At 40.2% G+C, this 27030-nt stretch overlaps 1 long non-coding RNA gene across 1 annotated transcript in view; it reads left to right on the top strand.

Annotated features, from left to right (window-relative positions):
• The first annotated feature begins 1089 nt into the window (after nucleotides 1–1089).
• Nucleotides 1090–27030, top strand: part of LOC137774221 (uncharacterized) — an 86517-nt gene continuing 60576 nt past the window's right edge. The window contains exon 1 of the long non-coding RNA XR_011075792.1: nucleotides 1090–1181. This is a non-coding gene — a long non-coding RNA (uncharacterized lncRNA). The remainder of the gene's footprint in view (nucleotides 1182–27030) is intronic.

Here is a 27030-nt window from a genome sequence, read left to right as displayed (position 1 = left end):
TATTTAAATGCATAACATTAAATACATAGCATTATAAAGAGCCTAATTGTAATGAAATGCAGTTAACCAAATTTTTAAAAAATTTCCTGCCTCTTTTTTTTACACATTTAATAACAAGATCCAGTGATGAGTCTAATAACCAATTTTGAAATGACAATAAAATATTTTGAACTAATAGTAATAACTGTAATATGATATGAAAATATCTGTGTTTTCTGTTGGTAACAAAGTCATGGGTACTGTTAACACTGCTCTGGTTTGTAATAGAAGGAAATGCTGTGTTGCAGTTAAAGATTAATGAAAATATAGATGCATTTTTTTTCTATTCAAGTTCACAGGCTTGGGGTTTACAGATCCCTGGTTAATGTGTGAGCTCTGGGCAGGGTTCCCCAGGCTCTTTCTGTGGTTTGGTCTTGGTCAAGGTCACTGCAGTCCATTTAACATGCTGTGGTATCTTTGGACCTTGCAGGGAATCAGAGTTTCTGGCTCCCTGGTTCAAGCAGAATTTTTAGGAAATTAAAAGATACTAATTGATACCTAGAAAGGGGTGCTGCTTGGCTACCTAGCTGAGAAGAACCCAGACCTCAAGGACAGATAGGCCTGGAGCAAGTTGGGAGCAGGGCTGTCCAACTCTTCTCTCTCTGGCAGCATCTTAACCCAGCTGTGGCCCCTGGGAGGATTTCAGGCCTCCTGGTGGGTATCTCAGGTCTGTAGGGTGGACAGAGACCGTTCCAGCTCCCTTTTGCAACCCCTGCATCCCAGCAAATCTGGGTCTATTGTTGTTTTCTCATGTCTCCTTGTGCCTTCCCACTTCTGTGCCTTGTTGTGTATGTGTCCCTCCTCCCGAAGGGACCTCCCTCCCATCATGCTCTGTCAGAGGAGCTGGCATCTGGTGGGACTGTGGGTGATTTTCTTTGTTCTTTCACTTGATTAAAATATCCCCCCTAGAATGGCTACCGTTTATGTTGTGAGTGTACACTAATCCTAAGGGAAAATATGTAATATTTATTTTAGACTATTTACCAATCTTTTCAGGCCCCATTCAAATCCATCTACCTCCTTGACACCTCCTCTGATATTTTTCAGCCCCAGAGGACTCCTGACCTGGGTTCTCAGGCCTCCACTGTGCTCATCACATTCCATGTTGAATAGATGGCTTCTCTTGTCTCTTCTTCCAGATCGTAAGTCCTTTGAAGAGAGTGCTTACGTGTCTATTTATTGGCGTATTCTCTCCAGTACTCAGCCCAGTATCTTGCATGTATATCCTATTTTATCATATTCTCATTAGTTAATTACTTAATATGCCACATGGCAAGCACTTAAGAAAAACACTTGTGGCAACATTTTGACTGTAAATGATGATTGATAACACTTTCGTTGAATTAATATACATTTTTCTTGAAAAAAGTCTCTCTTCACTGTAATAAGAGCTATCTATTGGGAGGGAGATTTCTACCCATCTTTCTGCATCAAACAGGCCTCAGCCTAGACCTCTCCTGACTTTATACAACCAAAGGAGAGTTTTTTGTTAATCAAATTGGTCAGGCCATTTGTTGGGCTACGTGTTAGGAAGGAAGGCACCTTCTCTCTGCGTGCAGGTAAGGCTGTCATCCATCCCTGCTCTGGGGACTCCAACCATCCTAGACCATGGTGGGGACGTGTGAGGTGGGGGGGGGGAAACTAGGAGCTCTCTTGGGTCTTTGAGCCTAAACTGTGTTTTCCCATCTAACTTTTACCAAAAAGTCATTGCACTGGGGCTATTGGATGTCTTCCCAGCTATTATTTAGGTTTTACTTTTATTCCCTGTCGTCTGTTTTGCACATAACTCACTTAGTCCAGATTTTCTCAGGGAGGTTGGGTGAACAAGGCAGGAACTGGTTATTTCTGGGTCTCTGTCAATGATGCCATCAGAATTTTGCCAAAATCTCACCTCTAACTTAAACATCACAGAGGATAGCTACAAAAGGAAGTTGACCTCATCCTGTTTATTACACAGGTAGCTGTGTTTTCTGTTTAATTTGGATTTTAGAACATCATGAAAAATCACTCAATTTCATAATATGGATGGTAGGAAGTACTGTTTGCAGGCTCTAGACCCTCATGGCAGGTTTGGGCAGGATTTGGAGATTTGTGAAGTGGAAGGAGATCTAGATGACATAGGCTTTTCATGGTGGCATTTCTCCCTGTGTCAGTAATGAGGAGAGCAGATGGGCTTACCAGGGTGGGCTTGCTCTCCCCGACGAGGTGATGAGAAAAATCCTGAGGCTGAGCTGCAGGTTCCATATCCAGCTCCACAGCTGGCAGCCGTGGGATTGCTGTGGCATTTCTAGGTGACTCACTCTCGGTGTACCTTGGTTATGTGTTATTTATCAGCTTATATTTCCTTTTGCTAGAGCTGTGACCTGGTTTTACAGCTTATCCCACTGTGATATAAATGATATGGATGAAAATCCATCAACATCACAGAAAAAAATGTATGTACAGAGTATCCATGGCATGGTTCTGTAATACCACAAATGTTTAGAACTTAAACTTTTTACACAATAAACCATATTTTGGGTTCCCCCCACCCACTTTGGAACGTTGTCCCTTCAGCAGTAGGTATTAGTCATGGAATCTGGGGACTAGGTTAACCAGCTGGCAATATCTAGGAATTAACTCAGCAGTTTTTCAAGTGAAAGTTTCTTAGAATTTCTTAAATATTTTATAAGCCAATGTTTTGGTAGGAATCAGGTGAAACAGAAAGGAGATTGTGGTCAGTAGAAAATGAGACATTGATCTCCAAGGACATAATTTTCTTCACCTGTAATAACTTGTTTTAAAGTCAGAGAGCTTTTAAATCAGCTCATGGGCCTTAACTACTCCTAGGGAAAAATATTTTGTTGAATTTCTCTTCTTGTCCTTTTCTTCTTCAAATTGTAAGTGTATTTCAGAATAGGGGTGAAACTAGAGGACCAAATAGAGTTCTAGAAATAAACAGGCTTGGTCCTGTAAGCTATTTGTCCATATGGAAATGGCTAAGAGGGAAAATAATGCACTTCCACACTGGGGTCTACAGAAAGTTAGCCAGAGAGCTCGGGACTTCTAATTGCCTTTTTGTGTGTCTCCTGCTGGATATCTCAAAGGCAGCCAGAAACCAGACTTGGGGTCTCCTGTCTCAAACTGAGTCATCTTTTTATATTCTTTACCCCAGTGAGTGGTAAGACCAGTGTCTTTTCTTCTCATGCTTTTCCTTTCCTATCATTTAAAAAAGGTGTGACTTGTCACACAGTGAGAGTCTCAGTGTGACTCCAAGACTCAGGGATCCTGGCTGGGCCTAAAGCAGAGTGGCTGGGGTCTAAGGCTGGTCTTTGAAAATGGCTTCAGCCAGTTGCAGAGGGAGGAGCTGAGGAGGGGAAAGGTTTTGAGGACCAGGATGGAGGAAAGGAGGGGAGAAACCTGTGAGGATCTCTGCAGGAGACCTGGGTGGCACTTCCAGGCTGCATCCCTAGGCGGTGATGTCCCTCAGGGGAAAGACTTCGTGTCCCTAGGGAGGTTGGATTTAGCCCCATCAGAGATGCCTTTGAGATGGAAGTAGTAACAATGTAGGAGCCAAAAGGATGAAGAGGAACAGGACCATGGACAGCGCCATGGTAACCATGTGGATGGACCACCGCGGAACCAGGGAGGATTGCTGGCACAGCCTTGGAGAAGAGCCCCTGTGGCCGAGAGAGGAGAGATGGTGGAGGGTGAGGCAAAGTACATGGAGAGGGAAACTCTTGGTACCCAGGCCTGCCCTGATGATCTGCTCAGCATGCAGGTTTCTTGAAACAAGAATGCTAGGTCCGTCTCCTCCACCACCCCTCAGGGAAACGGTCCTCTTCCTTAGGGTGAATGCATGGGGGTCTCATCTGCTCCTGTTCCATCTCCTCGCCTTTCTTTCCCAGCCTTTCTTCCTTCTCCTTTAATGAAGTAAGCCCAGAACACGTATGTATTGAGGTCTGCCTGGGAAAGAGGAGAATCAGACTCTACCACTCAACAATAGTGTGACTTTGGGTAAGTCACCCAATCAAGCTAAGCCTCACTTTCCTTATTAAAAAAGGGAATAATAGCAGTTTCCCAAGAGGACTGTTGAGAGGAACGCTGTCTGTGAAGCAGTTATCACAGACTCTTCTCAGTGCACGATGGTCTTCAATGTAGTTTATTGTGTTCCTAACACTGGGACTTAGTGGTGAACAAGTCAGGGGTCCTGATCTCACGATACCCTTTTCTTCCAGCTCGGCTCCAACTCCCTGGTCCCATGTGCCTGCCAGCTGGGCTCTCATCCACTCATTTCTGAGTGAGCATGTTCTTATACTCCTACAATAGAGTCTCCCAAGAATGACAAGTAATTTTTAAAGGCTTAAATAAAAATGAGTCTACCATAAGGAAGTTTATTAAAACAGGAGGGAAATTTCAATTGAAAAAATTAGTTGACAAAAATATTTGCTGTGTTCTTTTTGTTGCTCCTGAAGTTAACAATAAGACATGGATGTGAACTTTAAATAGTTTATGGCTTGAATATATATAAATCTTTTAGGCTCTAAGTTAAAATATAATCACTGGCACACAGAGTCCTCTAACAGATGACACGACTATTTATTGGTTATATTACTCTGTCTTCTCCATTTGGGCATTCTTACATTATTGCATCCAAAATCACTGTGATAGTTAATTACATTCCACATACAGGTAAGTTTACTATGAAGCTAATAAAATTTAAGCTCTACGGCCCCCACCTGCACTGGCTCTTTTAAAATCTTGTTCCTAATTTTGTTATTGTAATTTGTATTATTTTTTTAAAAAAACAATTACTTCAGTTCAGACTCCACAAAAGCTGGAGCTGTTCCTTGTTCCTTAGAAGGGCTTTTTTTCCCTTGGTGGGAGGTGGGGCCATTCTACTGTGTTTCCTCTGGGGTGAGCTTGGAGCTCTTGTCACTGTTGGTCCCCCTCCTCCTGCAGCCAGCGGCTTTCCCTTTCACTGTTCCTTCCTCTGTGACTTTCCCTGTGAGGACAAAACTAGTCTTTACAAAACATATGCAAGCAATTCTTGAAAATATTTTTGTTGTTTAAATTATGTAGTAATGAGCCTGACAGGTCTCCCTCTCATCCTATTCTATTCTCCAAAGGGAGACACTGTTCACCATTTGTGTCCATCTTTCCAGATCTTTCTCTGCATTTGCATACATGAATACTTAAAACATTTTTTTAAACATCTTTATTGGAGTATAATTGCTTTACAATTGTGTGTTATTTTCTGCTTTATAACAAAGTGAATCAGCTATACATAAACCTATATCCCCATATCTCCTCCCTCTTGAGTCTCCCTCCCACCCTCCCTATCCCACCCCTCTAGGTGGTCACAAAGCACAGAGCTGATCTCCCTGTGCTATGTGGTTGCTTCCCACTAGCTATCTATTTTACATTTGGTAGTGTCCATGCCACTCTCTCACTTTGTCACATCTTACCCTTCCCCCTCCCCATATCCTCAAGTCCATTCTCTAGTAGGTCTGTGTCTTTATTCCTGTCTTGCCAATAGGTTCTTCATGACCTTTTTTTCCCCCCTTAGATTCCATATATATGTGTTAGCATACTGTATTTGTTTTTCTCTTTCTGACTTACTTCACGCTGTATGACAGACTCGAACTCCATCCATCTCACTACAAATAACTCCATTTCATTTCTTTTTATGGCTGAGTAATATTCCATTGTATATATGTGCCACATCTTCTTTATCCATTCATCCGATGATGGACATTTAGGTTGCTTCCATGTCCTGGCTATTGTAAATAGAGCTTCAATGAACATTTTGGTACATGACTCTTTTTGAATTACGGTTTTCTCAGGGTATATGCCCAGTAGTGGGATTGCTGGGTCGTATGGTAGTTCTATTTTTAGTTTTTTAAGGAGCCTCCATATTGTTCTCCATAGTGGCTGTATCAATTTACACTCCCACCAACAGTGCAAGAGTGTTCCCTATTCTCCACATCCTCTCCAGCATTTATTGTTTCTAGAATTTTTGATGATGGCCATTCTGACAGGTGTGAGAGGATATCTCATTGTAGTTTTGATTTGCATTTCTCTAATGATTAATGATGTTGAGCATTCTTTCATGTGTTTGTTAGCAATCTGTATATCTTCTTTGGAGAAATGTCTATTTAGGTCTTCTGCCCATTTTTGGATTGAGTTTTTTTTTTTTTTTGATATTGAGCTGCATGAGCTGCTTGTAAATCTTGGAGATTAATCCTTTGTCAGTTGCTTCATTTGCAAATATTTTCTCCCATTCTGAGAGCTGTCTTTTGGTCTTGTTTATGGTTTCCTTTGCTGTGCAAAAGCTTTTAAGTTTCATTAGGTCCTATTTGTTTATTTTTGTTTTTATTTCCATTTCTCTAGGAGGTGGGTCAAAAAGGATCTTGCTGTGATTTATGTCATAGAGTGATCTGCCTATGTTTTCCTCTAAGAGTTTGATAGTGTCTGGCCTTACATTTAGGTCTTTAATCCATTTTGAGTTTATTTTTGTGTATGGTGTTAGGGAGTGTTCTAATTTCATTCTTTTACATGTACCTGTCCAGTTTTCCCAGCACCACTTATTGAAGAGGCTGTCTTTTCTCCACTGTATATGCTTGCCTCCTTTATCAAAGATAAGGTGACCATATGTGCATGGGTTTATCTCTGGGCTTTCTATCCTGTTCCATTGATCTATATTTCTGTTTTTGTGCCAGTACCATACTGTTTTGGTTACTGTAGCTTTGTAGTATAGTCTGAAGTCAGGGAGCCTGATTTCTCCAGCTCCATTTTTCATTCTCAAGATTGCTTTGGCTATTCGGGGTCATTTGTGTTTCCGTACAAATTGTGAAATTTTTTGTTCTAGTTCTGTGAAAAATGCCAGTGGTGGTTTGATAGGGATTGCATTGAATCTGTAGATTGCTTTGGGTAGTAGAGTCATTTTCACAATGTTGATTCTTCCAATCCAAGAATATGGTGTATCTCTCCATCTATTTGTATCATCTTTAATTTCTTTCATCGGTGTCTTATAATTTTCTGCATACAGGTCTTTGGTCTCCTTAGGTAGGTTTATTCCTAGATATTTTTTTCTTTTTGTTGCAATGGTAAATGGGAGTGTTTTCTTAATTTCACTTTCAGATTTTCATTAGTGTATAGGAATGCAAGAGATTTCTGTGCATTAATTTTGTATCCTGCTACTTTACCAAATTCATTGATTAGCTCTAGTAGTTTTCTGGTAGCATCTTTAGGATTCTCTATGTATAGTATCATGTCATCTGCAAACAGTGATAGCTTTACTTCTTCTTTTCCGATTTGGATTCCTTTTATTTCTTTTTCTTCTCTGATTGCTGTGGCTAAAATTTCCAAAACTATGTTGAATAATAGTGGTGAATGTGGGCGACCTTGTCTTGTTCCTGATCTTAGAGGAAATGGTTTCAGTTTTTCACCATTGAGGACGATGTTGGCTGTGGGTTTGTCATATATAGCCTTTATTATGTTGAGGAAAGTTCCCTCTATGCCTACTTTCTGCAGGGCTTTTATCATAAATGGGTGTTGAATTTTGTCGAAAGCTTTCTCTGCATCTATTGAGATGATCATATGGTTTTTCTCCTTCAATTTGTTAATATGGTGTATCACGTTGATTGATTTGCGTATATTGAAGAATCCTTGCATTCCTGAAATAAACCCACTTGATCATGGTGTATGATCCCTTTAATGTGCTGTTGGATTCTGTTTGCTAGTATTTTGTTGAGGATTTTTGCATCTATGTTTATCAGTGATAGTGGCCTGTAGTTTTCTTTCTTTGTGACATCTTTGTCTGGTTTTGGTATCAGGGTGATGGTGGCCTCATAGAATGAGTTGGGGAGTGTTCCTCCCTCTGCAATATTTTGGAAGAGTTTGAGAAAGATAAGTGTTAGCTCTTCTCTAAATGTTTGATAGAATTCGCCTGTGAAGCCATCTGCTCCTGGGCTTTTGTTTGTTGGAAGATTTTTAATCACAGTTTCAATTTCAGTGCTTGTGATTGGCCTATTCATATTTTCTATTTCTTCCTGGTTCAGTCTCGGCAGGTTGTGCATTTCTAAGAATTTGTCCATTTCTTCCATGTTGTCCATTTTATTGGCATAGAGTTGCTTGTAATAATCTCTCATGATCGTTTGCATTTCTGCAGTGTCAGTGGTTACTTCTCCTTTTTCATTTCTAATTCTATTGATTTGAGTCTTCTCCCTTTTTCTCTTGATGAGTCTGGCTAATGGTTTATCAATTTTGTTTATCTTCTCAAAGAACCAGCTTTTAGTTTTGTTGATATTTGCTATTGTTTCCTTCATTTCTTTTTCATTTATTTCTTATCTGATCTTTATGATTTCTATCCTCCTGCTAATTTTGGGTTTTTTTTTTTTCTTCTTTCTCTAATTGCTTTAGGTGCACGGTTAGGTTGTTTATTTGAGATGTTTCCTGTTTCTTGAGGTAGGCTTGTATTGCTATAAACTTCCCTCTTAGAACTGCTTTTGCTGCATCCCATAGGTTTCGGGTCATTGTGTCTCTATTGTCATGTGTTTCTAGGTATTTTTTATTTCCCCTTTGATTTCTTCAGTGATCACTTCATTATTAAGTAGTGTATTGTGTAGCCTCCATGTGTTTGTATTTTTTACAGATCTTTTCCTGTAATTGATATCTAGTCTCATAGCATTGTGGTCGGAAAAGATACTTGATACGATTTCAGTTTTCTTAAATTTACCAAGGCTTGATTTGTGACCCAAGATATGATCTATCCTGGAGAATGTTCCATGAGCACTTGAGAAAAATGTGTATTCTGTTGTTTTTGGGTGGAATGTCCTGTAAATATCAATTAAGTCCATCTTGTTTAATGTATCATTTAAAGCTTGTGTTTCTTTATTTATTTTCATTTTGGATGATCTGTCCATTGGTGAAAGTGGGGTGTTAAAGTCCCCTACTATGATTGTGTTACTGTTGATTTCCCCTTTTATGGCTGTTAGTATTTGCCTTATGTATTGAGGTGCTCCTATGTTGGGTGCATAAATATTTACAATTGTTATATATTCTTCTTGAATCGATACCTTGATCATTATATAGTGTCCTTCTTTGTCTCTTGTAATAGTCTTTATTTTAAAATCTATTTTGTCTGATATGAGAATTGCTACTCCAGCTTTCTTTTGATTTCCATTTGCATGGAATATCTTTTTCCATCCCCTCACTTTCAGTCTGTATGTGTCCCTAGGTCTGAAGTGAGTCTTTTGTAGACAGCTTATATATGGGTCTTGTTTTTGTATCCATTCAGCCAGTCTGTGTCTTTTAGTGGGAGCATTTAATCCATTTATATTTAAGGTAATTATCAATATGCATGTTCCTATTCCCCTTTTCTTAAATGTTTTGGGTTTGTTGTTGTAGGTGTTTTCCTTCTCTTGTGTTTCTTGCCTAGAGAAGTTCCTTTAGCATTTGTTGTAAAGCTGGTTTGGTGGTGCTGAATTCTCTTAGCTTTTGCTTGTCTGTAAAGGTTTTAATTTCTCCATCAAATCTGAATGAGGTCCTTGCTGTGTAGAGTAATCTTGGTTGTAGGTTTTTCTCCTTCATCACTTTAAATATGTTCTGCCACTCCCTTCTGGCTTGCAGAGTTTCTGCTGAATGATCAGCTGTTAACCTTATGGGGATTCCCTTTTATGTTATTTGTTGTTTTTCCCTTGCCACTTTTAATATATTTTCTTTATATTTAATTTTTGATAGTTTGATTAATATGTGTCTTGGCGTGTTTCTCCTTGGATTTATCCTGTATGGGACTCTCTGTGCTTCCAGGACTTGATTAACTATTTCCTTTCCCATATTAGGGAAGTTTTCATCTATAATCTCTTGAAATATTTTCTCAGTCCCTTTCTTTTTCTCTTCTTCTTCTGGGACCCCTATAATTCGAATGTTGGGGCGTTTAAAGTTGTCCCAGAGGTCTCTGAGACTGTCCTCAGTTGTTTTCATTCTTTTTTCTTTATTCTGCTCTGCAGTAGTTATTGTCTCTATTTTATCTTCCAGGTCACTTATCCATTCTTCTGCCTCAGTTATTCTGCTATTGGTCCCTTCTAGAGAATTTTAAATTTCATTTATTGTGTTTTTCATCGTTGCTTGGTTCCTCTTTAGTTCTTCTAGGTCCTTGTTAAATGTTTCTTGCATTTTGTCTATTCTATTTCCAAGATTTTGGATCATCTTTACTATCATTATTCTGAATTCTTTTTCAGGTAGACTGCCTATTTCCTCTTCATTTGTTAGGTCTGGTGTGTTTTTACCTTGCTCCTTCATCTGCTGTGTTTTTTTCTGTCTTCTCATTTTGCTTATCTTACTGTGTTTGGGGTCTCCTTCAGGCTGCAGGTTCGTAGTTCCTGTTGTTTTGTGTATCTGTCCCCAGTGGCTAAGATTGGTTCAGTGGGTTGTGTAGGCTTCCTGGTGGAGGAGACTAGTGCCTGTTTTCTGGTGGATGAGGCTGGATCTTGTCTTCCTGGTGGGCAGGCCCACGTCTGGTGGTGTGTTTTGGGGTGTCTGTGGCCTTACTATGGTTTTAGGCAGCCTCTCTTCTAATGGATGGGGCTGTGCTCCTGTCTTGCTAGTTGCTTGGCATAGGGTGTCCAGCACTATAGCTTGCTGGTCATTGAATGAAGCTGGGTCTTGGTGTTGAGATGGAGATCTCTGGGAGATTTTCATCATTTGGTATTACATGGAGCTGGGAGGTCTCTTGTGGACCAGTGTCCTGAAGTTGGCTCTCCCACTTCAGAGGCACAGCCCTGATGCCTGGCTGGAGCACCAAGAGCCTTTCATCCACACGGCTCAGAATAAAAGGGAGAAAAAATAGATAGAAAAAAAAAAGAAAGAGGAGAAAATAAAATAAAGTAAGATAAAATAAAATAAAGTTATTAAAATAAAAATTAAAAAATAATTATTAAGAAAAAAAGAAAAAAATTTCTTAAAGTAAAAGAAAACAAAACAAAACAAAAGAAAACGGACGGACAGAACCCTAGGACAAATGATGAAAGCAAAGCTATACAGACAAAATCTCACACAGAAGCATACACATACATACTCAGAAAAAGAGGAAAAGGGGAAAAAATAGTATATCTTGCTCCCAAAGTCCACCTCCTCAATCTGGGATGATTCGTTGTCTATTCAGGTATTCCACAGATGCAGGTACATCAAGTTGTTTGTGGAGCTTTAATCCGCTGCTTCTGAGGCTGCTGGGAGAAATTTCCCTTTCTCTTCTTTGTTCGCACAGCTCCCTGGTTTCAGCTTTGGATTTGGACCCGCCTCTGTGTGTAGGTCGCCTCAGGGCGTTTGTTCTTCGCTCAGACAGGACAGGGTTAAAGGAGCAGCTGTTTCGGAGGCTCTGGCTCATCAGGCCGGGGGGAGGGAGGGGTACGGATGCGGGGCAAGCCTGCGGTGGCAGAGTCCTGCGTGATGTTGCAGCAGCCTGAGGCGCACCGTGCTTTCTCCCGGGGAAGTTGTCCCTGGATCACGGGACCCTGGCAGTGGCGGGCTGCACAGGCTCCTGGGAGGGGCGGTGTGGATAGTGACCTGTGGTCGCACACAGGCTTCTTGGTGACGGCGGCAGCAACCTTAGCATTTCGTGCCTGTCTCTGGGGTCCAAGTTGACAGCCGCGGCTCACGCCCGTCTCTGGAGCTCGTTTAGGCGGCGCTCTGAATCCCCTCTCCTCGTGCACCAGGAAACAAAGAGGCAAGAAAAAGTCTCTTGCCTGTTCAGCAGCTCCAGACCTTTTCCCGGACTCCCTCCTGGCTAGCCGTGGTGCACTAACCCCTTCAGGCTGTGTTCACGCCGCCAACCCCAGTCCTCTCCCTGCGATCCGACCGAAGCCGGAGCCTCAGCTCCCAGCCCCCGTCCGCCCCAGCGGGTGAGCAGACAAGCCTCTCGGGCTGGTGAGCGCTGGTCGGCACCGATCCTCCGTGCGGGAATCTCTCCGCTTTGCCCTCCGCACCCCTGTGGCTGCGCTCTCCTCCGTGGCTCCGAAGCTTCTCCCCTCTGCCACTCGCAGTCTCCGCCCGCGCAGGGACTTCCTAGTGTGTGGAAACCTTTCCTCCTTCACAGCTCCCTCCCACTGGTGCAGGTCCAGTCCCTATTCTTTTGTCTCTGTTGTTTCTTTTTTCTTTTGCCCTACCCAAGTACGTGGGGAGTTTCTTGCCTTTTGGGAGGTCTGATGTCTTCTGCCAGCGTTCAGTGGGTGTTCTATAGGAGCAGTTCCACGTGTAGATGTATTTCTGATGTATCTGTGGGGGGGAGGGTGATCTCCGCTTCTTACTCTTACACCATCTTCTCTTGAGTCAGTATTTTTTGTTAATTACAATTTCAATTTGTTCATTGTTAGTATAGTAGAAACATAATTGATTTTTTTGTATTTGCTCTTTTTTTCCTGTAACAATGCTAAACATTTATTAGTTTTGATTACTTTTCTATAGATTCCTTGGGACTTCCTACATAGACAATCAGGTAGTCTGCAAATACAAAGAATTTTACTTCTTTTACAATCTAGATGCCTTTTTCTTGCCTCATTGCACTGGCTGGATTCTCCACTACAGCTTTGAATAGAAGTGGTGAGAATAAACATCCCTTCTTGTTCATGGTGTTAGAAGAAAAGTATGTAGTCTTTCACTATTAAGTATGATGTTAGTGATAGGTATTTATAGATGCCTTTTATTGGGCTGAGGAGATTCTCTTCTCTTCCTAATTTTCTGAGAATTTAAAAAAAAATCAGGAATGGATGTTGGATTTTATCAAATGTTTTTGCTGTGTCTACTGAGATAATCATACGGTTTTTCTTTTTTAGTGTGTTATGTGGTCAATTACGTTGATTTTTGCTTGCTGGGATTTTGATTGGTATTTTATTAAATATTGAAAAAAGAAGGGTTAATATCTTTCCAATAATGATTTCTCCAATTTATGAATCTTGATAATGTTTTGGAGTTTTCTGTGTAGAGGTCTGACACATCTTTCGTCCTCTCCCTCCCTCCCTCCCTCTTCTCTCTCTCTCTCTTTCTTTTTTCTTTGGAACTCTTTAAGAGTAGATCATCTACATACTTGTTTTAAAATATGTCCACATGTTTTTGACACTCCTTCCATCAAAGGTAGTTTCAAGCCCCCTTCTCTTGAATCTGGGCTGGTCTTAGTGACTTGGTTGTAACAATGGAATGCTGCAGTACTGATGCTGTGTGGCTTTTCAGGCTAGGTCAGAGGAAGCCAGATCTCATCATGGACATTCTCTTAAATTTTGACATTATATTATCTTTAGTAATTCAGCCTTTACCATGGTGCCTGGCACTAGACTCTATAAATATACTTAAAATAATTTTTAAAATGGTGACTTGTTCTACCTCTAGGGACTTGACAAAGCTGGAAGTGGTGGGATGGGGATGGGAGTAGGTGGGAAAGAGGGAGTGGAAGCAGACCTCATGAAGGAAATATTTTTATTATAATTCTACACATGGGAAAACTAAGACCTAGAGAGGTTAAGTTACTTGCCCATGTAAAGATAGTCCCAAAAGTGAAGCCCCCAGGCCATCCCTGGGTATGGCCAGTGTTCTTGGTCCTTCCTCACTATGCCTCACCAAGGAGTATAGGATTAATATGTCATATCTTCCTGAAGCACTTTTTATTTAAAAGTATTTTGAATATTAAAATATACATGATATATTGTGGAGTATAACAGATAACTTGCCATCTTTTAAAAAGATAAAACAGGAGAATTCAAAGAAAAATCATTCTTGCAGCAGCTTATTTTGGACTATAACTCCAAAATCATCAAGTTACCTCTTCTCTTTTGTAAGGAATTTTTAAGATACTTCTGATCCAGGGAAACAATGAAGTGTTTTGTGCCATGATTTGCAGGGAACTGATTACACAATTCTAAAAGTTACTGACACTCTTTTGTTTGTCAGTACATGCCAAACACTGTGCTTATCATTCTTCCTCATTTGTACTTACTGCATTCCTGAAAAGTAGGCAATATTACATCCTATTTTAGGTGACGCACCTGAGTCTTAGGCTAAACAATTTGCCTACATTTTCACAGAGAGAGCAGGGATTCAACATCAGGTCTATCTCCAAGGATTGTGCTCTTAACCCCTAAAATGGTTTAACCAAAGGATTTCTTGAACTGGAGCTCCATGTATGATGCTTAGGGGTGGGAATATTAGTTGCAGATATGGGCAATACTTTATTAGCTCAAAGAGAGCCTAATTCTGCATTCCAACATGGTTGACAGTGGGACCATTCTGTGCAAGTTGGATCTCTGATCTCCCTGGAGAAAACTCGTCTTTGCTTCAGAATGCATTTTTTCAGCTCCTCTCTGATTGGCCAGCCAGTTTGCAGTGAGGTCTCATACCTGGGTGCACATCTGCTCAGCCATCTGTAGTGTAAGATGTCAGTCATTCTTACCTCAGGGACAGCATGTGATTTTAGTTTTGGAAAATTATGGTCCTGCAGAAGGATAAAGCAGGATGCCAGTGGTAAAGATATTTTAACAACACGTCTTACTTTAGATGGATTCCTGTGTATATGGATTGTAAACTTAGAATTTTAAAGTACTCAAATAATCTCCCAGCCTCTGAAAGCAGTTTATTTCATGACTACTGGCTCTCTGGTTTGTATGTTCTCCTTCATAGGACAGACTGTATTATCAAGTCTGACAGTCAAGGTTCTCAGGCAAAATGAAACCAAAGTGTCATTGGGATAGAATAAACTGTTCAAATCAGCAGATTGGTCACTCTGTGAGCTGTCTGTTTTTGGTCACTGTGGTTGTGGCAGAGAGTGGGTAATCGTGAAAAGGGGTATGATGAGCCATAACCTGGCTGGTAATTCTATAGTTTCTCAGTAAGGACAACAGTTTTGTGAGGTGATAACTCTTCTAGTTGGTGATTTATATTTTTCAAAAGACCTGAAACTTGTACATGTACCACTCCCTCACAGCCTCGCCTATGACCAAACCAATTCGTTTTCAACAACTTCATCTCCCATATAAGTCCAACCAACACGGACTGACTTTTCAGATTTATTTGTGTCCTACATCACAAATGTTGAGGGACAGTGTCCATAGCGAGGTTTTATTTTTTAACATTTTGCGAGGTTTTATTTTAACATCTAGTGATGACTCTCAAAGCTGAGGGAACTCGACAAGGTCAGGAGACCTAAGGCTACTTCTTGTTCCAGATTTGCAGTTTGGGCTCATTTGGATGTATTTTCATTATTTCCAGCTACCTCTGTAGACAGAATTCACAGCCTGTGGTTATATAAATGGAAACTACGTCTGGTGACATGATGTGACCTTCCTCCTCACAGCTGGCCCTTCTTTCCCAGTCTCAATGAATGGGGCTGTCATCTGCCCAGTGGCTCATACCAGAAACCTAGGAGCTATCCTGGTACCTTCTGCTCCCCTTGGCTGTATTCAATCCATCACCATGTCCTTCTCTTTAGTTCCGAAATAGCCCCTTCCGTGGCCTCCCTGGCACCCTCTTGGTCCCCACTCCCATCAGCATTTTCCACACTGTAGCCAGAGTGATATTCTCAAAAGTTATCTATGAATGTATTGGTTCATCTCATAAATATGTTTTTAGTGCCTACTGTGTGTAAGGAATACAGTGGGGAGTAAGATAAAGCTCTTCCCTCATGAAAGTGCACAACGAATTGTGTCGGGCTCCCAGCTCCTCCTCCTCCACCCCCCACCACCTCATATTAAAACACTTCCACAGATTTCTAGTTGTTCTTAGGTGAAAACCCAATGTCTTTCCAACGGACTTCATAACCAGGTCCCCATTCCTCTGGCCTCACCTTTTGTCAACATCCACTTTGCTCTAACCACACAGCCTTGTCTCTGTTCCTTAATTATGCCACCCGCCTGCCACTTCTGGGCCTTTGCATGTGCTGTGCTTCTTACCAGAATACTTTCAGCCTCTGCTACTCATCATCAGCCCGTAGGTCTTAGTTTAAATGTCTCTTCCAAAGGGAAGTCTTCCCAGATCCACCAGGCTAGGCCACATCCTTGAATACTGTGCTTTCATGGTAACATAAAAACCTATTTTGCGGCAGTCATCACAGTTATTCTTGGGATTAGTTGATTTGTACTTGACCCCCACAAGTCTTTAAGTTTCGTGAAATTTTTTTAAATTGAAGTATTGTTGATTTACAATGTTGTGTTAGCTTTCGGTGTACAGCAAAGTGATTCAGTTATATATATATATATATATAATATATATATATATATATATATATATATATATATATATATATATATATATATATATATATATATATTATATATATATATATATTATATATATATATTCTTTTTCAGATTCTTTTCCCATATAGGTTATTACAAAATATTGAGTATAGTTCCTTATGCTAAATAGTAGGTCCTCATTGGTTATCTATTTTATAAACAGTAGTGTGTATATGTTAATCCCAAACTCCTAATTTATTCCTCCCCCCCTTTCCCCTTTGGTAACCACAAGTTTGTTTTCTACATCTGTGAGTTGGTTTGTGTTTTGTACATAAGTTTTTGGCCCACCTATTTTAGCCCCAGAGGTCTGTATACATCATGGGTAATAAGTGCTCAAAATGATATTTTAAAAAATAAATCATCATTTGAACAAATGGACAGACTGCATCCTATAGAGTGGGTCTCCACTTGCTAATCCAGTCTTGTGTTGGCCACATATACTGATGGTGTGTGAGAGCACAGGCACTTGCAATGCATATACTAAGAAGCCAATCCATTTTCTCTAATTATTAGCAAGTTATTCACCCTCTGGGGGACTCAGTTTTGGTACCAATATCATAGGGTTGTTATAAGGATTAAATGGAACAATGACAAAAACCACTCAGCATAGTGACTGGAATGTGGTAAGCAGTCAATAAGTGATAGTCAAAATGATAACAATAAATCATTATCACTTAACATGGCTTCTGTCTACATGATTAAGTAGCAGCCATGGCCTTTACTGTTGTCAGTGAGTTATATGTGAACGAAGCATCTCTTGGGGGAGAAAGCCTTCAGAAATCTCGTGTCATCCTTCTTAGTATTTTGGACTCCACTTCCATGCAGGAGGATTTGCTCCTTAGCCCTAACCCTAACCCTAACTACTGTTATCCCCCAATGTCCATTTCCTCTTTCTGTTGTAATAAAAGAACTTTTAAGGACCCACACTGCCCAGAAGAAAGTCCACATTTACTAGTCTTCATTGCACCTGGGTGTGTCCATTTGACAAAGTTCTGGCCAATGGGATAATGACTGTGACAGTTCTAGGAACGTTCCCCAAGAGACAGCTGGTGTATACCCCTATCCTTCTTATTATTCTCCCTTTCTGGTTGGAATGCTGGGATGACGGCTGGACCAAGAGCTGCCATCTGTGACTATAATGTGCCTCTGGGCATGGAGACCATGCAAAGCAGGGCTGCAGGGCAGAGCCTGGATTCCCAGGGCCTTTGAGGTTGAAGACTTGTTCTGTGGAGCAGATCCACCACACAACTCTGGATTCTCTCCCTCCCAAGTTTTAAATCAGAGAGAAACAAACTTCTGTTTTGCTCAATTCACTGTCATAGAAAGTTTTATCCACAGCCCAAACTGAATCTTAGTCAACACAGTTCTGTACATGGAAGGAACAAGAGTGTCCTTGCCTCCTTCTCAGCCCTGTAAAGTACTGATTCTGACTTCTGTTTTCCTCTGAGACTCCTGAGCACAATGCAATGACCAGGCTTTGGCTTTGTAGAGGCCACAAGTCTTTCTATGCCTTTCCACACCAGGCCCACGTCAGAGTCCCAGTACATCATCTGGCTTGTTCACTCATTCATTCAGACCTCAAATATTTTTCCATTATGCACTATGGAGCAGGCACTGTCCTAGGTACTTGGGGCTCATCAGTAGGTTAAGCAGCTGAACTGGGTTGTATTTGAATTGATTTCTCTTGTTTAAGTCCTGGTCTGCTCCTGATGACCTTGCGCAGAATGTCCACAGAAGAGGACCTAGCTTCCTCTTGCTTAGCCCTGGCCACTCCACACCAGCACAAAAGAGGCCATGCTTATCACAACATCTTGGTACCCAGGGTCAGTCTAGGTAGCCTGGTGTTCCTTTTCATTTTAATGGAGCCAAACTTTCTCCCTTTTTAATGCCCTGAATTGTTGTTTATCTAGTGACTCAGATTCAAGTGGGGCTGCACAAGAGTCTCAAATATTTCTTTATGTTTTCTTTTCTAATTCAAGCAGATAGTACACTTTGTTTTTCCTTGCCTCGGAAAAGTTAGTTTCAGAGGACTCCAGTTCTGTTTTTCAAAAGCGTAAACTATTGCATGGGACAGGTTTGCCAGAGGAAGAAATGTTGTAAGAATACCCTCTGCTTTGATCATACTCAAGATTTGGCAAGACTCAGGGAGACTGCCTCGTGGAGCACCCCGGAGGCTGTGTCCAGGCCCTCCCTTTCCTCAAGTGGCCTGAAAGCAGCAGAGCAGGGAACCTGATAGGACCACACAGGTAGGTGCAGGGTAATTTAGAAGTGACCCCTGTGAAGGGATGTCCAGTGACAGGAGGCTGGCTCCTGCTGGGCGCCGTTGTGATAATAGGATTCATGGTGTTAGAGCGTGTGCACAGGGAAAGCCCCAAGAAAGAGCCTGTCAGGATGGAAGTTTGCCATTGAAATGAAGGTGGACTATAGAAAATCAAAGCATGTGTTATTTACTGCATGCCTGTTTGTGCCCCAGAGTAGAGGGGAGTGGAGAAGAGCTGGGCTCAGAACTGGCTCTGCTGCTCACAGGCTCTGTGACTTGTTACAAATTAGTTAAGAATGCTAACTGGGCCACAGTGATCTCATCTGGACAATGGGCAGTCATGGCATTTACTTCACACCTTTGTTATAAGAATCAGATTAATCTATATAGTTCTTGGCACATAGTAAGCATTCTATGTGTTAGTAGTTGTTATGATCACCTGTTTATGGAGGATATGCTTTTGTCTATTAGTTATATTCTTTTTATAGATTCTTCAATAACTCTCAGAGGAAGATACTTTGGAAAAGAAATGTAAAGCTACAGTATAAGGAAAACATTGATCACTGAAAAACAGTGAGAACTGGAAGTAATAATTTTTAAAGTGATTTTAAAACACCTTAAGAAATGGTATTGAGTTCACAGAAATTTGACATTTTCTGAGAAACACTTTATGTAGAACAGTAAAAAGTACCTGTAGTAAAGAATTCTGTGTGTTCTAACATCCACTTTAATCTATGGCCAAATATTGTAGAAGCTGCTCCTTCCTCCCCTTGCAAAACAATTCAGGACAGACACCCTCATGACCCGTCTTCTGTGGGCACCCCTGCCCTCTGGCCTTGGGGACTTTTAGTCAGAACCCGGTGTCTATGTTTGAGTAGCACAGAATAAACACCAATGAATCTTTGTGGCTTGACTGATTATTCCTAAAATCTCTAATGGTGTTGGGAGAAAACTTCAGTTATGTTCTGAATTTTGGTCCGCTGCTTACAAAGTCTAGTTCATGACTTGTAAACCCTTGTGTCCTATTTAGATCCTTAGCCCGATGCACTAGGGCAGAGCGTCTCAAACTGTAATGTGCACTTGAACCACCTGGGGCCTTGTTAAAATGCAGGTTCTGATGCAGTTCGACTGGGTGGCCAAGATTCTGCATTTTAGACAAGCCCCCAGGTGATTCTCATGGTCAAGAACCACACTCTGAATAACCAGGACCTAGGTTCTGACCAGAGAAATACACCAGCAGTGTGTTGTGAGAGATGGGACCTGTTACCAAGGGAACTTATTGTTTCTCTCTTCCTGGAGAACTTAGCATTGAATATGTAACAGTGTGACGGGAATTTCTCTGGAGGCTGCACTCTGACAGTTACTACCCTCTCTGCAGCTTTATGATTAGATTATAGAGTCCTGTTGTGTGATATTCAGTTCCATAAACATTCACGTGCCCACCTGTTACCCAGCATCTTACCAGGTGAATAAATTTCAAATCAATAGATTTCCAATATTCTAACATTTTTTATTTTGCTATGAGTTCACTTATAATATTAACTGATTGAGTGGAAGGTAAAAGTACTGTCATCTGTTTCTTTTTCATTTTATTTGACATTATTCTATAGTATAGAGTAAAATATATTTTTAGGTATAAAGTATGCATGACATGTAAGAATATTGATGCATACCTGTTTGTTAGCATTGGAATTGACAGAGAAGCAAAATATCCAAAGAGGAGACTTTTGAAACTGTCAAACGGAAAATAGCATAAATGTATACAAGTATACTATAGAATTAATAATTGGGGGATATATAGCACTCACCACAAGCTACTTCTTTTGGCACCCTAAATTAGGTACATTTGTCCTCCCCTACCCTAAATTATCAAGAATCATGGAATTGCAAAGAGCTGATACAATAGAATTCCAGTTTTCACAATTCATGGGTGATACTGAGGATGGAGGGGTGTGGTGGGATAGGAATAAGGTCTTTTTCCTCCTTAGGACTTTAAAATCATGCTGGAGAGAACACACACCCATATGGAACCTCCAGTGAACAGTTCAAGATACTACAGTACAGTGGCTCTCAGACGTTGGTCAGTGTCATAATCCCCCGGGGAACGTGGTAGAAATACAAATACAGGTCCTACTGCCCTTCACCAGTTTGCCGTCTTGGCTAGCCCTCCAGGTGAGATTCTGATGCCACCAGACTGTGAACCCCAATACAGTAAGCGCTTGGGTGCTCATTCACGTGGCGGTTGAGGTTCCAGAGGAGAGATGGGGTGGGGTGGGGATGGGGGCTTCGGAGAGACACGCGGTGAGTGTGAGGAGGGGCCGGGAGTCAGGGATGGAGGCACCCGAGCTTGGACTGACGGGACTGTAGGGATTATCCGCATGAAGTGAGGAGACGAGGTGAGACGGACTGTTTAGGGCTCAGCCTGGGTGAGGCAGGGAGACGAGAGAAGCCCAGCTTGGTGGGAAAGTAAGAACAGACTGAAATGTCTGGGGTGGGGGGGGGGAGGTGCGAGGTCAGAGGCTCGGACTTCCTCCTGGGTGATGTGGAGTTACTGAAATCTTTAAGCAGAGGAATGGCACGATCCCATTTGCAAGTTAGAAGCGTTGCTGCGTAGTTTTGTGGCTAGAAAGAGGGGGCTGGGTGAAAATGCTGTGGATACTGCGTGGGCAAGAAAGGATGAAATCCTGAACCAAGGCTGTGAGCGTGGAGAGGAGGTGTCAGGAGATTAAAACGCGTCCACGTAGTATGACCAGAAAGTCAACAGAGCTGGATCAGAGCCTTTTCTTGTTAACAATTAGCTGTGTGGCCTTGGGCAAGTTACTGAGCCCCTCTGAAGCTGTTTCTTCATATTGAGAACGGCAATCACCACTACATTCCTAGATGTAGGAAATCATGGGACAACGTGCGTAAAAGACCAACGCAGTGTCCAGCAAGGAGGATGGTATCTATTATTATTAGAAAAAACACAACTGGGGCTCCTTGATGGGAAAGGGGCATAAATGAGACAGAAATGGTTCAACTTCCTGCTTTTCTTCTTTGATGTGGTCTCAACTGGGTTGGCTCCTGGCCCTGTGATGTCAATCTTCATAGCCTTCTGTTGAGCAGTTAGGAGATTTTCAAGTTTTTAAATTTAAGTCCTAAATTGGCTTTCTAGACCTGATCTCTGATTTGAGCTCCATTTTAAAAAGATTTATTGAGCACTTATTATATACCAAAGGTTGTGTTTTACATGTAAAATTTTGCTTAATCCTAATTATACAATATGTATCTCATTTTATTCCCATCATAAACTACCTACTTTTTCTAGCTGTTTAATTGTGTGTGTCTGTCCAACAAGTATAGAAAATCTTTTAGAGCTCTGAGGAAATTTTCCTCACCTGGAGCCTAATTTTCTGGCCAAATGTTTGCTGATTTTCTTATAACTTAACCTGATTCTAAATCAGAGGAAATAAGAGAGAGATGAAGGAACAGAGGTGGAAAGTATATTTAGTTTCTATAAATGAGTCTCAGTTAAGTGCCTTATTTTATTCTTTAAAAACACAGGTATTCGAGTAACTGTGCAAACAATTCCTTTCCTTCTCCTCCCCCTTCCCAGTTTCTCTTAATACCAAAAATAAGGGATGTGCTTTAAGTATTTCATTCAAGGTTAAAGTGCTATTACATTTAAAAAATATGTCCTCTTCTCCCCGTTTACAGAAATCACAGCAGTACAGTTTTAGACAATAAAATGAATTGCAGGGATTTCAATGGATTGCAAAGCTGGAAAAAATTCATTAACATCTCCTTTATCCAGTAAAAAGCATGTTTGTAGTCACTGGAGAATTTAAGGGTAAAGAAAAAACTTTGAGGGTAAGCCTATTGATTTTTGCTTAATGATACAAGAAAAATGAGGTAGAATGACAAGTTCAAATTTCTCCTGTAATTTTGAAGGGATTAAAAGAATCATACCAGCACAATGTTGAAACATATCCAGTAGCTGTTATTGATTGCAAAATGTAAACACAAATCAAAACTATTATAAAATATGATTATTTCCTGACAATTTTTTCACACATGTTAAACAACAAACAAACAATATTTCACTTAGCCTGGAAAGATTTGTTTTAAAGCAGCTGTTGGCCTTGCTATAGTAACTCTTGCTTTTTCCCAGTGTTCTAGATGGATTATTGTTTTTATAAAACTGAAAAATATATGATTTGTGCATTAGTCAGGTTTAGGCAGAAACATGTACAACCAGGTTTCAGGGCCAAGTTTTTATTCCAACAGAAGTCTAAGAGATGATCGCTGAAGGCTTTGTATTGTTTTTCTATGAAATTGAGTTTTTATGAAGGATGTTTTTATTTGATGGAACATGCAAGCTTTTGGGGAGTTATGTGGTACAAAAAGAGAGATCTTGATATGAGATACTAACCCAAAAATGCACATGCAGAACTGATTTAGGAAGTCAGTGGAGAACGTAAGCAAACATAATCATGCGTTCTGTATCAGTTTAATATAAAGAAAGATTAATGTTTTGTCCATCTACAATGCTGTCAATTTGGTCTATTCAGTGTTTAGAATTTAAAAGAAGCAAGAAAAAGAAAACCTAAGGAGTTCAATGCAAACAATAAGTTAATCCAAGTCTTTGACCAACTTTTTAAAATAAGCTGTCCAATTAAAATAATCAACTTGGTTGCAATATGTTGACAGAATTGAAATAAAGTCTTCAAGTTTCTATAATGAGAAAACTAGGTTAAATATGCCAGTTCTCTATTTTTTCTTTGCCCACACATCTCCCACTGACTGCGTTAACTGCTAAGCTGACTTTTCTGTTATCTATAAAACGATGATGAAACTTTACATATTTGCTTCTCTTGAGTAAGTCACTTATTGTTGATCAAATTTGGACTACTATTTAGTGTTTTCCTAATCCAAACTCTCTTGTTTGGAATTTAGACCTTTTATTACCTAATTAGACAAATAGTGGAGTTTTCCTTTATTCTCATATTTCAATTTCATAATTATTTTCATAATGGGATTTCCACATAGTCACAAAAGCATAGAGAAAAGTATAACATATTCCATGTGCTTTTCACTCAGCTTCAATAATTATTGAATTATTCCCATTCTGTTTTATCTCTATCTCTTCATTTCTCCATCCCTCCCACTTGTCATTGGACATTTTAAAGCATTTTAGGGGTCAATAATTGTGTATGTTCTCTTAAAAAGAAATTGTCCACTATTTTAGTTCCATCTTATTTGCATTCCCTCATGTTAGTTATTGTTATTGTTTGCACAGAAATACATCAACCAGTTTTATTACTCTTCTCTGCATTTTGCACCCTGTTCATTCATTTTGGCTTTTGTTCCCTTCTTCCTAAACTACATTTTTTAGTAGTTCTTTCAGCAAAAGTGAGCGGTTGTGACTCTGTGAATTCTCTGAGTCTTCATGTCAATTTTGTGTGTGTGCTCCCTGTTGAACAATATTTATCTGAAAATAAAATACTTGGCTGACAGTTATTTTTCATAACATTTTAAAGTTATTTCCCCATTGCCTTCCAAATTCTACGGTTCCTTTCGTGAAATCAGCTATCAATCTAGTTGCTGTTGTATCTTTCATATTCTGTCAATTCCCTGCGATGTGTATGGCTGTGGATTTTTAGCTGGTTTATCTTGAGCTTCTTGAATCTGAGAAGTCATAGATGCAATCAATTTGGAAAAATTCTTAGCTCTTACCTCTTTAAATATTGCCTCTCTCCCATTCTTTCAATCCTCTTTTTCTGGAAGCTCCTGTTTAAAAAATATTGAACTTTCTTAGTTGGTTTTTCATGATTTTTAACTTGTCTTTTATGATTTCCATCTCTGGGCTGCAGTAATTTTTTCAGATCTATCTTCCAGGTCTCTAATTTTCTTTTCAACTATAGACTTTATTTACTGAAGCGCCATTTGATTTTTACCAGAACATTACTTATTACCTATTTATTTTCACAGTTTTACCCTCTGTGGCAGGGCAGTTAATTTCTTGTCTTATCATCATCTTCATCGTGCTGTTTTCACATTCTCTGTCAGGTTGTCTTTTAGTGACTGCATGGTCTTCCAGCTGTAACCTCTTGTTTTTGTTTTTTGACTCCCACGGTGGGTTTGTCCTCAAGTGATTGTGACTCAGTTTAGGGGATATTTGTTTGTTGCTTTTGTTTTGTGGTGGAACTCTCCCCTGGAAGCCTGGGATGCGGGAGAATTCCTCCAGAGCAGTCTTGCATTTCCATTTATTATGTGATCTGGGGGCAGCACTGATCCAAGACTGACTTTTGTGGTAATTTCTCAGTTTAGAGGTCCCAGACCACAAAAGTAGAAGCAATTAAGATTACAAACCTGTGTGGGCTTCCCTGGTGGTGCAGTGGTTGAGAATCTGCCTGCCAATGCAGGGGACACGGGTTCGAGCCCTGGTCTGGGAAGATCCCACATGTCGCGGAGTAACTAGGCCCGTGAGCCACAACAACTGAGCCTGCGCGTCTGGAGCCTGTGCTCCCAACAAGAGAGGCGCGATAGTGAGAGGCCCGTGCACCACGATGAAGAGTGGCCCCTGCTTGCCACGACTAGAGAAAGCCCTTGCACAGAAACGAAGACCTAACACAGCCAAAAATAAATAAATTAATTAATTAAAAAAAAAAGTTTACAAACCTGTGTGATTTACAAATCTGGAGTTTAAATTTCTCAGGGGATACTTTTGTTTCCTTTTTTCTTATCTTGAATTCAGAGTTAGACAAGTTTCCCTGTTGTCTTACAATGTAGATTTAAAATAAATGAATGCCTAGAATTCCTAGGCTGTCAAACATTCTACAGAAGAAATTTATGTTTATTGGAGTGAATGTGGAAAATCTAGAAAATACGCAAAGAAGAAAACAAGAATTATCTGTTACCTTACCACCAGCTGACCACTTTAACATTTTCATGTTCTTAAAGTTCTATTTTTTGTATACACTTATATATTTTTTCAAAAAATAAAACTAGATCATATATTGCACTTTATTTTATAAACATTTTCACTTAAAAATAATATGCTATAATACTTCTTCTTGTCTCTAAGTATTTTTCTACAGCAGGTTTTCAACTAGAGTGATTTTGCTCTGCTAGGGGACATTTGACAATGTCTGGGGACAGTTTTGATTGTCATGAACGGGGAGTCCTGCTGGCATCGAATGGGTAGAGGCCAGGGATGCTGCTAAACATTTTACAATGTGCAGGACAGACACTCCCCAACCCCCACTAAAGAATTATGCGACCCAAAATGTCAGTGGTGTTGAGGTTAAAGAAACTTCTACAACATCATTTTAATGGGTGCTAATAAGATTGTCCTTTTTTAAATTTAACTTTTAAATTGAAGTATAGTTGATTTACAATGTTGTTAGTTTCTCATGTACTGCAAAGTGACTGTTATACGTAAATATATATATTCTTTTTCAGATTCCTTCCCATTATAGATTATTACAAGATATTGAATATAGTTCCCTGTGCTATACAGTAGGAAAAGATTGTCTTTTTAATTTCTTTTATTCTGATCTTCAGAGTTCTTATTGATCAAAAACTTTTGGAGCCCTTATTGTTCGTCTTGTTACATAAGCAGTAATATATGTTGTCTTGAACTATCAATCATCTCTTTATGATACCTAACTAGTCTGTGTTCTCTCTAAGGAGCTACTTCCTTGTGCTGTGTTTGTTGATGACAAATAGGCCCTCAATTCTTGTCTGACAATAATGGTGAAGATGATTAGCAGTATAAATAATTAGAATGCAAGACCCCCTTTGTAGATCAGCAAAGTAGTGTGTTGGAACACGCTTGGACCTGTCATCAAATTCAAGCTCTGTTTCTTAATAATTTTGCGATCTGGACTTACACTTTTCTACCTTTGATTTCAATTGCAAACTGGGTATAATAATACTTAGCTTGCACGTTTTTGTTAGAATTTGACAGCATGTGGGTAAAATGCCTGTTATAGTAGGAAATTAACAGTTGTTATAAAAGTGATAGAACATGTGTCTTTTTTGGGAACCATATGAGAAACATCTAGACTAAGATTGAGCTTCCAGTGGACCGGTAAAAGTCAGACATTACAGAGTCAGACTCTATGCGGGTGTAAAACAATTCCTTTGGAGTTAGCCATGCTCTTCACATAGTCAGTAGAGGGAATTGTGGTCCCTCCTTCAGTCAACTGGGACACCATTCAGGGCACTGAAGCAGTAATTGACTAGCAGCCTGAAAGCAGTACGAGTGAGTATTACAGAGCCTCGGGTTATAGGATTTGACATTGTCAGGCAAGATATCTTTATGATAAGGTCACTTAACAGAGCTGGCCTTGGGCAATATTGTGAAATAGGCAAAGTTGGTCTTTATTTCTCTCTCCACACCACTCAGCACCAGGCTTTACGGTCACCCCAGGGCAGAAGTCCTGCACTTGCTCCTGGAGAGTGTTATTCTTTGCCAGCTGTCACAGC

This window comes from Eschrichtius robustus, chromosome 12, assembly GCF_028021215.1.
Source record: "Eschrichtius robustus isolate mEscRob2 chromosome 12, mEscRob2.pri, whole genome shotgun sequence".
Lineage (NCBI taxonomy): Eukaryota > Metazoa > Chordata > Mammalia > Artiodactyla > Eschrichtiidae > Eschrichtius > Eschrichtius robustus.
This window is presented reverse-complemented; position numbering and strand designations above follow the sequence as displayed.